At 36.0% G+C, this 10,997-nt stretch overlaps 1 protein-coding gene across 3 annotated transcripts in view; it reads left to right on the top strand.

The window, feature by feature from the left end:
* The first annotated feature begins 2,609 nt into the window (after positions 1-2,609).
* Positions 2,610-10,997, top strand: part of LOC125268434 (kelch-like protein 29) — a 236,254-nt gene continuing 227,866 nt past the window's right edge. The window contains exon 1 of one of the 3 annotated variants that reach the window (XM_048190630.1): positions 2,610-2,850. The gene's annotated coding sequence lies outside the window, so the exon portion shown is untranslated. The remainder of the gene's footprint in view (positions 2,851-10,997) is intronic. The other 2 variants (XM_048190629.1, XM_048190626.1) reach the window with 2 other exon arrangements.

The raw sequence follows: 10,997 nt of genomic DNA, 5'->3' as shown, positions 1-10,997 counted from the left end.
AGGTAGGAAGGACACAGGTAAATACACTGTGTGCAGAATTATTAGGCAAGTTGATTTTCTGATCATATTTTTTTTCTAAGCACATTTTACCAATTCCAATCCACATCAATCTTAATAACTACTATTAATATTGTTTTTAATCATTTATAAGTGATATATAATTGTTCATGAAGGCTGGAAATGAAAAATGCCTTATATTCAGGTGTGCAGAATTATTAGGCAGGTTTGCTTTTACAGGCAAAATGAGCCAAAAAAGAGATTTAACTCAGACTGAAAAGTCAAAAATTATTAAATACTCATGAGAAGGACGCAATACTAATGCAATACTAGAAATTGCAAAGTTAAAGCATGACCAAGGGAAAGCAAAATGCTCATTGGGTCAGCGGGGTCATACAAAATCAGGTGGAAAAGAAAAGACATGTTAACTGCAAAAGAGTTAAGAATTAAGGTGAAGAGATTAAGTGTGAAACCATCAGGAACCCTTTAGTCTCCACCGCCACCATTTTCCAGAACTGCAACCTACCTGGAGTCTTCAGAAGTGCAAGGTGCCAGGATCTCAGAGACTTAGGTTAGCTAAATAATCCTAAAAAATGACCCACACTTAATAAGAATCACAAGCTGAAGTGTTGTGAAATACATGAAGACTGGGTTTTTATAGGCTTTATAGACAGACAGCTTGAGAGTGACTCCTGAAGGACCAGCACCACATCCTCTTGTACCACTACTGGTACCACCAGTAAAGTGTGGGAGTTCACTTTTAGTCCCTCTCTAATCCTGAAATATCCGTCTTGCAGAGATGGACTAAAAATGATCTTCCAAAACTTACTACCAGATTCTGGAAGATAAATTCTTCAAACAGTGGTAAAAGAGGATGTGGTGCTGGTCCTTCAGGAGTCACTCTCAATCTGTCTGTCTATAAGGCCTATAAAAACCCAGTCTTCATGTATTTTATAACACTTCCGCTTGTGATTCTTATTAAAAGCGGGTCATTTTTTAGGATTCTTTAGCTAACCTAAGTCTCTGAGATCTTGACACCTTGCACTTCTGGAGACTCCAGGTAGGTTGCAGTTCTGGAAAATGGTGGCGCTGGAGACTAAAGGGTTCCTGATGGTTTCACACTTAACTCTTCACCTTAATTCTTAACTCTTTTGCAGTTAACATGTGTCTTTTCTTTTCCACCTGTTTTTGTATGACCCCGCTGACCCAATGAGCATTTTGCTTTCCCTTGGTCATGCTTTAACTTTGCAATTTCTAGTATTGCATTAGTATTGCGTCCTTCTCATGAGTATTTAATCATTTTTGACTTTTCAGTCTGAGTTAAATCTCTTTTTTTGGCTCATTTTGCCTGTAAAAGCAAACCTGCCTAATAATTCTGCACACCTGAATATAAAGCGTTTTTCATTTCCAGCCTTCATGAACAATTATATATCACTTATAAATGATTAAAAACATTATTAATAGTAGTTATTAAGATTGATGTGGATTGAAATTGGTAAAATGTGCTTGGAAAAAAAATATGACCAGAAAGTCAGCTTGCCTAATAATTCTGCACACAGTGTATGACATTTATTATAGGTATATCTGAGGATTGTTTTAAATTCACTTAAATTAAAAGTGGTTATATTTTTTGAAGCCTAATGAATGTTAAAAGATTGATAGCTTTCAATTATACTGTAATGTTTAATGTGTGGAAATTGCAGTAATTTGCAAGAGACAACTTCTCACTTTCGGGAGGATTTGTAAGAAGGCTCACCACTCTGGATGCTGTTGAATTTCCGAGGGCAGACACAACGTAGTAATATTTTGTTGTATCCGCGGTGATCTCACGCAATGCGAACTGCGCTTCACATGGCTATAATTCATGTTTAAAACTGGGAGAAAATATCAATTTCATCAAGACATCAGTAGCTGTATTAGTATCAGTGATACTGGCCTTCATTCATAAAAAGATGCCATTAAACAAGTATTTAAAATATACTGTCATTATGTTGTTTTACATTAATTTGGAGATTAACTGTGAAATTATTACATTATAAAATATATTAAAAACGAAAGTGTTTTTAATTGCGATTAATCACGATTAATCACAGACAAAAATGTGTGATTAATCTTCTAGTTAATTTTTTTAATTGATTGACTTGATTTGAAATGGCCAACAAACGTGTAAATACTTGTATGAAAATAAATAGATTAAAAAAGAGACATAAAGTGAACAGTTATATATATATATATATATATATATATATATATATATATTTATATATATATATATATATATATATATTTTTTTTTTTTTTTTTTTTTTTTTTAATTACGTAAACTTTAATTACTTTTATGGAGTGCATTTAATTCATTATCTTTATAAATTACTTTTTTAAAAATTATTTATTTATTTATTTATTTTTTTACAAAGAATTGATGAGCTTGCATTACAAAACTTTCATTTTTGCTGTTGAAACTTCATGCAGCTTCACCTTCTCTCTCTCGCTCTCTCTCTCTCTCTCGACAGGTGGCGCTGTGTGTTTAGTAATAATAGAGCTAAAGGGGAGGAGCAGAGAGAGTGTTACACATACAAGCACGCGCGCGCGTACCACAGGCTGTCGGTGCGCGCTGACTCTCCAAACGCTCTCTCTCTCACACACACACACACACACACACACACACACACACACACACACACACACACACACACACACACACACACACAGACGTGCTGAATAGCTCAGCATCATCATTGTCCTCCTCCTCATCTTCCCATCAGCGTGTACACGAGCGCTCAGCATCGTCACTGACAGCAGCACGAGGGATTCTGTGATACAATGAAACAAACGCGCGTAGATCCATCTGAAGGTAAGACAGCTGGAGTTTAGATCATCATCATACTGGCTTTACAAACTACCGATACTGGAATTAACGAGCGATACATGAGTGTGATTTCTCCATGTATGTTTCACGAAGAGTGACTAATGTAACACCAGCAAAGGCTGCTTTACTTCCCTCTACAGTCGCTATAGAATCTATAATACAGTTGCTCTGATCTATAGCTGATAGCAGCATGTTTTGGCTGGGCATTAGTGTTGTAAGCTGCTTCTGCCTCCCCGAATTTGAGAAGAGTCACTGGAGACACCAGTTTTCACTTTCTGAACAGTTACAGGTGTGAAACCATTTAAACTGCATTAATAATTGTTGCAATCAATATTTGTTTCTGACTTGCTGTGGGTTTTTTTTATGTTGATATATGAGTTACTGCTGACTAAATGACAGCTACTGTCATTGTTTGACTTTGTACATGGTAATATAAGGTTTTAATGTCACGTGGAAACTAAATGATTTATTAAAACAGTTAAGTCTGATTTGTCGTATTTGTGTAGATGTGTGGTAAAATGTCATATGCTGCTGAGAGTCGATATTAAACATTTCATTCTTTGAAATGTAGTCAGTAAATGGTTGGCTTCTTTCCTGATGTGTTTAATGCATGTTTTGCAGTATCATCGACTTGATAATTTAATAATTTAACAAATAGCCCTATACATTGTTTTTTTTTACTTGTCAACGTCTTTGATTGACGTCTTTAAATTATGAGTGACAGGTTGGACTGTTTGGCATTAAATTATAGATGCATGTCGATCATTTTTGGTGTTTTTAAATGTGTTAATTTCATAGGTAGAATCGTGATCAATACTGATTTGAAGAAGATGAAGTCTCTCAGCATTTCTGTCTGTTAAATCTAGCTGCTTTTTTTCCTCGCATGCAATCAAGACAATAGTAATTGTGTGTAGCAGTGCTTATCTGATTCATTATGCTGAAATCTATTAATTGATTTGTCCAGGTGATAAGCTCTGATTTACCTGGTTAGTTCATGTCTTGTCAGGTGCTGTGATGAATTATTGATGCTGTAGACACACACTTCAGTTCAGCAGTGTTTGACTGTGTTCAGATGGTGATTGACAGACCCGTTACCTTTGTGGCCGTCAGGTCGTGGAGGTCAATGTATGTCTCATTTGCCATCAGAAAATGTCCCAGATCATTCAAACATAAAATATTAAAAACATTAAAAAAAGTCATCATTGAATATTTGCTCAAATGTTTTTTCAGACATTATTCTATGCCACTAATATTCTCTTAATGAAGTTAAAGCTTGTTCAACTAACACTGTCAATCATGTCGCTTCACTCCTGATATTTAGAGTCAAAAGTCCTATTACACAGATGAGTTTGGTCTTTATGACAAAACATTGGTTTATATGTGCAGCCTAATGTATTCAAGAGCAAATGTACACAAAGGGCTTACTTATTTAGACATTTGTAAAATCACACAGATGGTTAAAATGTCTGCCAGACCTTCAGCTCTGTTGCGACTACACAGGCAGAAGAATGGGAAAGATTAAATGGAGATCTGTCTTGGAAAGGACATTAATTGAGCATGTCTTCATGTTGATTCTAGTCTTTAGGTCTTTAGGCTTCACTAAGTGTTGGAGATCTTTAGATCCAGCCCAGATTTCACACAGAACAGAACTTCAGGCACATGAATGAGCCACTTCACACTCATCTGAAGCAGTCTGTTTTTTAAAAGGAGTTCAGATGAGATGAGTGAATCTAACAACCTTTCGAAAAACTTTTTGAGACATATTTCACAACAAAATCATCAAAAATGCAATAAATAAAGCATAAATAAAGCTTTTAAGACCACCTGTCATAATAAAGACAAAACACAAATATTTTAGGAATCTATTTAAAACTAAAAAAAATTGTGTCATTTATTAGGCAAATAACAAAATTAAACAGCTAAATAGTCTTTATTCACACATAATAATCAAACATTTAATAACCTTGCTGGCATTGTTTTATGTACTTTTCCACAGTCTCTGTTGTTATTGACTTCCAAATAGTTTCTAGTTGTTCCCAAAGACTTGCTTTTGATGAAACTTTTGTGTGATCTATCTTTGAATTCATTAAAGCTGATTTTTGCAGTAAAATTTCCAAAAACCACTAGGCCAGTGTTATATATTTTGTTCAGTTGAGTACTTATATCCCAAAGGTTTCCAACTATTTGTAAATTGTGAGAAAATCGCGATTTTAAGCAAGGATATGGGACATGTATAGGAGTCGCCTGTCAATGGCGTCATATCCGCGTTACCCTCGGTTTCTGGTTTTAATTTGTAGAAACCATGGAAACACTAAAGACGCTTAATATATTACATGTTTTATTAGACAAAAGTGAACAACTCTTTGGTTACATTTATAGACAGAAAATGAATTATTGCTATATCAACATGTTTAGTCTTATTGTTTGTCTAGTTTTCTTGATTTTCCGAGAGTACAATGCTTTTACCATGCCTCAGAGAAAAACACTTTTGTCAAGTATTTAAGTAATACAGCATTTTCTCCATCATACAATACATTTTAAAATTAATTGCATTCCATTTATCAACACAAGCCACCCAGCATTTATTATTATGATATTCTAAAATCGATCTAGCTTACTACAGTGTGCAACAGGTGTCTCACAGCAGCTGCCAAGCGAACACACAGAGTAACGTTATAACATCATTTTCAACACAGTCAAATGTATATAATACGATAAACAGCGCTGTGTTACCTCATATGCTTGACCAGAAGAAGCGGCGCCGGTGACTGCAGCATAATAAAAGTTTTGCTTCTCTCAAGCCGTGTGTCGCATTCGTCTCTCATTAGCAGTCGCTCCAGCGACCTCGTTCAGCTCTGCTCTTGCTTCATACTACAGTAACGTTAATAATCTCATCCATGAACATGATTTCTGCTCGAGTCCCGTCCCTTTTCTTTTCCACTGGCTGTGAGGTGAAGACAACATCTCCCAAGATTCCGTGCTCAGTCTCGGCATCATCAAGCTACGCCTTTGTTTTGAATAAGCAACCTCTAGCAGCGAAAAATTTACAAATTGTAGCTTTACATCCCATCAATAATTATATTTTAGTATTAGAAACAGTAGTCTGTATGTGACTAAATAGCTTACCCATACTGGTGTGGATTAACCATTAGAGAAACATAAAAAATTGATTTTGGTAATCACCAATACTGTTAGATTAGGGTAGCTGGTGGCACAAACTTTACATCGGGTTGTGGTCCAATAAATTTGTTAAGCAGGAGAAATTGAGAATTAAATGTTTTTTTTTGTTTCAAATAGATATCACAATTATCTGATTCTAAACAGACGACTAAATAAAACAACACAATTTATTAGAGGTTCTGACAAAATATAAATTATTCAATAACTCGTTCATAAAAACTTCACTTGTTTCATCACTGGATGAATCGGCATTTTTGATCGAATTTCTTCAATGACAAATATATTTTTTAAAGGTCAATTGTAATCAACAATGTAATCGATACAATCGTTACTTGAAGCGCCAAGTTACTTTCAAAAGGGGATCTGCTCTATTTTGATCGCTGTTGGAGACATCAGTGTTTATATCTGAAATATAAACTTTTATCCCAGTTTTTTCCTACCAAAATGATCAAATAATCAAATAATAAATCAAACTCTCAAAACAGCTGCTCAAATGATAAATCAAATGCTCAAATGCAATTTCATTTTCTCATTCAGGGAAGCATGAACTGAACTGAAAAATAATTTGTATTTGATATTTAATTTTCATAATCAATCCAATATAAACCTGTCATAATTAAATCTATAATTCAATGCTCAAATAATAAAACAACAAGCCACGTTTTTACGTTTGTGGTGTCTATTTGAGCAATTGATTTGATGTTTGCAGTGTTGGTTTAAGCATTTGATTTATCAGTTGAGCATTTGTTATATCATTTGAGCATTTAATATAGATTTAGTTATGACAGGTTTATACCAGGTTTTAACGCAAATATCTAATCAACCAATCACATGGCACCAACTCAGTGACTTTGAACGTGGCATTGTTGTTGTTGGTGCAGACGAGCTGGTCTGAGTATTTCAGAAACTGTTGATCTACTGGGATTTTCACGCTCAACCATCTCGGTTTACAGAGAATGGTCCAGGGGGGAAAAAAAAAAAAAAATAATTCTAATATGGACCAAAATCTCTGAGGAATGTTTCCAGCAGACCAGCACCTTATTGAATCTATGCCAAGAAGAATAAAGGCAGTTATGAAGGCAAAAGGGGGTCCAACCCGGTACTAGCAAGGTGTATTACACTTTGCAAACTGTATTAAAGTATACATTTTGTTAGTATTTTTTGTATATAATGTTAAAACTGTTTATATTTTATAATGGTGTTTATTAATACATTAAGTGTTTTTGCATTACAGTATTTGTCTTTTGTTTTGTAGTGAAATATGGCGCAAATGTTTCTTTCTGAAATTCATTCGAACAATGTTTCTTTCATGAAGGTTTCATGTGTATATTCACTATTACTCTTCTGTTTTAATAACAGTTGATGATATTTTTTCTGGAAATCATTTGTGACTAGAGAGCTGATTTATTGTTTTAGAGGTCGTTTAAGACAGGCTCATGGTATATGTGACTTTGAAAACCAGGCTTAAGTGTCCCCGTGTCCTTTGAGCAGCACTCTCCAAAATCATCTGATAATTGACTTATTTATGATGGATGATTATCATGTCTTTAACAGGTGCCTTGTGATTTAGAGGAGAAAAGTGCTTGACTTTCCTATATGATGTGCATCGATCAGAGATGCTGTGTGGTGAGTGGTTTTGAAATTCAGCAAGGCGTTTTGTCCCGTATCAGTGCTGAAGCTGATATAGGGCCCTATTCGTACACCCTGCGCAGGCACTACGTGTGATGCAAGTGTTTTTTGCTAGTTTCAGCCCGACGCAGTTATTATTTTCACGTCCTGCTCCAAGTTGTTTAAATAGCAAATGCATTTGTGCCAATTTGTGCGGTCATTGGTTTACTGGTCTGAAAACGAGGTGTGTTCAGGCACATTTTGGTGTGTTGCTATTTTGAGGCAACTGAAATAGACTGCGCCAATTTACCAACTGAAACCTGGTCTATTAAAGGGAATGGGAGATGAGACTCTGATTGGTTTATTGCACGTTACGCCCAAAACACACCCATTACTCATTAAGAGAAAAGGGACAACCCTTTTAGACCTTTTAGCTGGGTGCGCCAACCATTTTCCCCGCTGTTAAACTAGCAGAACTGGATTCGGACACGCCCTAAGTGCACTTGCACTGTGCGCTTTAGACCATGCGCTTAGATCGTTAAAATAGGGCCCTTAGTGTTAAAGATTATTATGATTAGGAATCAAACCGAGGCAGTAGTTTAATTTATATTTTGCACAGAGGATGTCCACACAGCTTAAGTTGTATTAAACTCTGAACATTCCTTTAATTTGTTCTGGAACTGATTTGTGATTGGTGATTTTTGTACTCTTTAAGAAGATGATGGATGTGTTTCTTTGAATGGATTGTGTGTGATGGTGTTGTGGCTGAGATCTCACACTGGGGCTGCATCCAAAACCTCAACAGCTGACTTGCTGCCTTGCTGCCCTATCAGGCAATGACTTGTAAGGCAGCATTTGTGCATGAAGGCATCTCACAAAACTGATTTTGGACAGACTTCTGAGGTAGCGTAACAGTTTATTGATCTACTGCAAAGCAGCGCAAGCTTTGGTGAAAATGAAACAAATATTTAATTACTACAGTAGTAATTTCTCGCTAGAAATGACATCAAAAGTAGAAAATGTTGGTCAAAAATGTACATTTACACACAAACTGACCAGCAAACGCAACAAACATCTATGCTGCCTTCAAAAGTCGATCAGATGAAGGTATCTTAGGAAACAGGAAGTGAAGCTAACTTTGGATTCGGACGTGCCTTGATGCCTACCTTGAAATGTGTCCTCCAAAGGCAGCATTTTCCAGTTTTCGGACGCACCCTGGAATCCCTGCTGTGTGACTGTCTCAGAGGAGACAACTTAATTGGCGCATGTCAGCATGTATAGATGGAGATTACAGGGAAACCTGATGCATGTGCTGGGGAATAGCGTGAAATCTGCACTTTCAGCAGTGCATCATAATTTGAAAATTAGTTTGTTAATACAAAATTAGGAATTCTAATATGATATTAATTAGTGATCGACCGATATTGATTTTTTTATAACCGATACCGATACCGATTATTTGCATGTTTATGTACCTGATAACCGATATGCAGAACCGATATATATTTACTGTTATACTTCTGTTTTTGACAATTATTACAACACAAATGAGCTGAACAAACCATTTTATTTATAACAATCACTCCCTCCTTGCATACAAAAATTTTTTTTTTATATTTATTAACTAAATAATGGTTATGTAGTAAATCAAATGATTATATAATCTAGGGTGTTTAAACGAGATAATCTTGTCAAAAATTTAATGCAGTGGCCGTGCTTGAGGCTTTCTGATCATCAACCCATTCAGGTGCTGAGCAATATGAACAAATTAGTTTTTCCGAGACTATATAAAGTTAAACAGCACTTGTCAGTTGGCATTTTATGATCTAAATTTAATCTAACGTTAAATCATGAAATGCCAACTGACAAAGTGCTGTTTGACTATAACTTAATCAACCGCGATCGCGCATGGAGATAATAAATAATTAATTTCCACAAAGCGGTAGGCTATATTTATATGTGTATTAGCGAAATAATTGTTATGTAGTAAATGATAATAAAATCTAGGGTGTTTAAACAAGATAATCTTGTCAAAAGTTTCATTCAGTGGCCGTGCTTAAGCCTCCTGATCATCCGTCAGTTGCTAAGCAATATGAACGAACTTTTTCTTCTAGTGGTGAGCAAATACAACAGATAGAGAATTAAATTCAGCGCTTTTATTTTCAACATGCACTCATTCATGTCTGTTTTATTTAATTCATGTAAAGTTACGTCTTTATTGGGGCAGGACATGACGAATTACACTACGTGACTCAATGAGTTCGTCTCAATTGTTTAGAAACAAACTGCATAAATTAACTATATCAGGAATTTGTCTCAGATCTCATTTGTGCATGTCTGTTATGTTAAATAAAGTTGATTAATTAAAGCAAACCAAGTAGAACATATACTTTACCTGTGCACTGAGTTGTTGTTGACTGATCTCCTCAGACGCCCGGGCTGCAATGGCGGAAATCTCAAAACGGCCACCCAGCTAACACAGTTACGTTGTGACGACGTAACTGGACCGGACCATATTCGTTTTAGCGACGTACCAAATAACGTTCTAGGGACGTACTTTGTGATTCCCATATTCGTCGTGGCGACGTTATAGTGGTACGTCTCTGTAACGTGAGGAGTACGTCTCAACGACCAAACTGGCACGTTGTAAAAACGTAACTGGATCGGCTCATATTAGTTGCAATGACGTCCCGAATAACGTTCCAGCGACGTAACTTTAGGCTTGTTTGAGATTAGCAAATTCTGCGCAGAACCGATCACCGGTGATCACCGCGAGATGCATGCCGGTTAGAAATGTGTCCGAGGGTGGGCCGCCTTGCTCTGATGTCATGCCGACGTGTGTCAAAAACCTCTCGCGAGTGCGAGGCGGACGTGTCGGATTCTGCAGTCGAGCGCAGTTGCTCTCCACCGACTGCGCTGACCAAAAGAACGATGGGAAACGACTTGCTGACGACACAGCTTAAAGCTTATTGGTTTAAACAACCGTGATGTATTGATCTGATTTAAAATGTTTGATTTTAAAACTCTAATATCATGTTTTTATGTGTAAAAATAATGTGTGAATATTCCCAAACTCTCTGACACAGTGATCTCTCTATGGGTTATGCGAACGTTGTCATTTATAAAAAAATATATATAAAAACATGTCTATAATTAAAGTAAAAATGATTGATACACACATCTTTCGAATGGAAATAAATAACAAGTACTTTGGGTGTATTGTTCATTATGTTTATTTTCATATAAAAGCAACAGAACTTAAATTACATCCAGTTTATCAGCAACACAGCGCACGAGTGTGAATCCCGCGATATCCGCCTTTGATCTCGTAGGTTCTGATCCAC

The sequence above is a fragment of the Megalobrama amblycephala genome, linkage group LG5 (assembly GCF_018812025.1).
Source record: "Megalobrama amblycephala isolate DHTTF-2021 linkage group LG5, ASM1881202v1, whole genome shotgun sequence".
NCBI lineage: Eukaryota > Metazoa > Chordata > Actinopteri > Cypriniformes > Xenocyprididae > Megalobrama > Megalobrama amblycephala.
The sequence above is the reverse complement of the archived record's forward strand: the minus strand, read 5'-3'. Positions and strand labels throughout refer to the sequence as shown.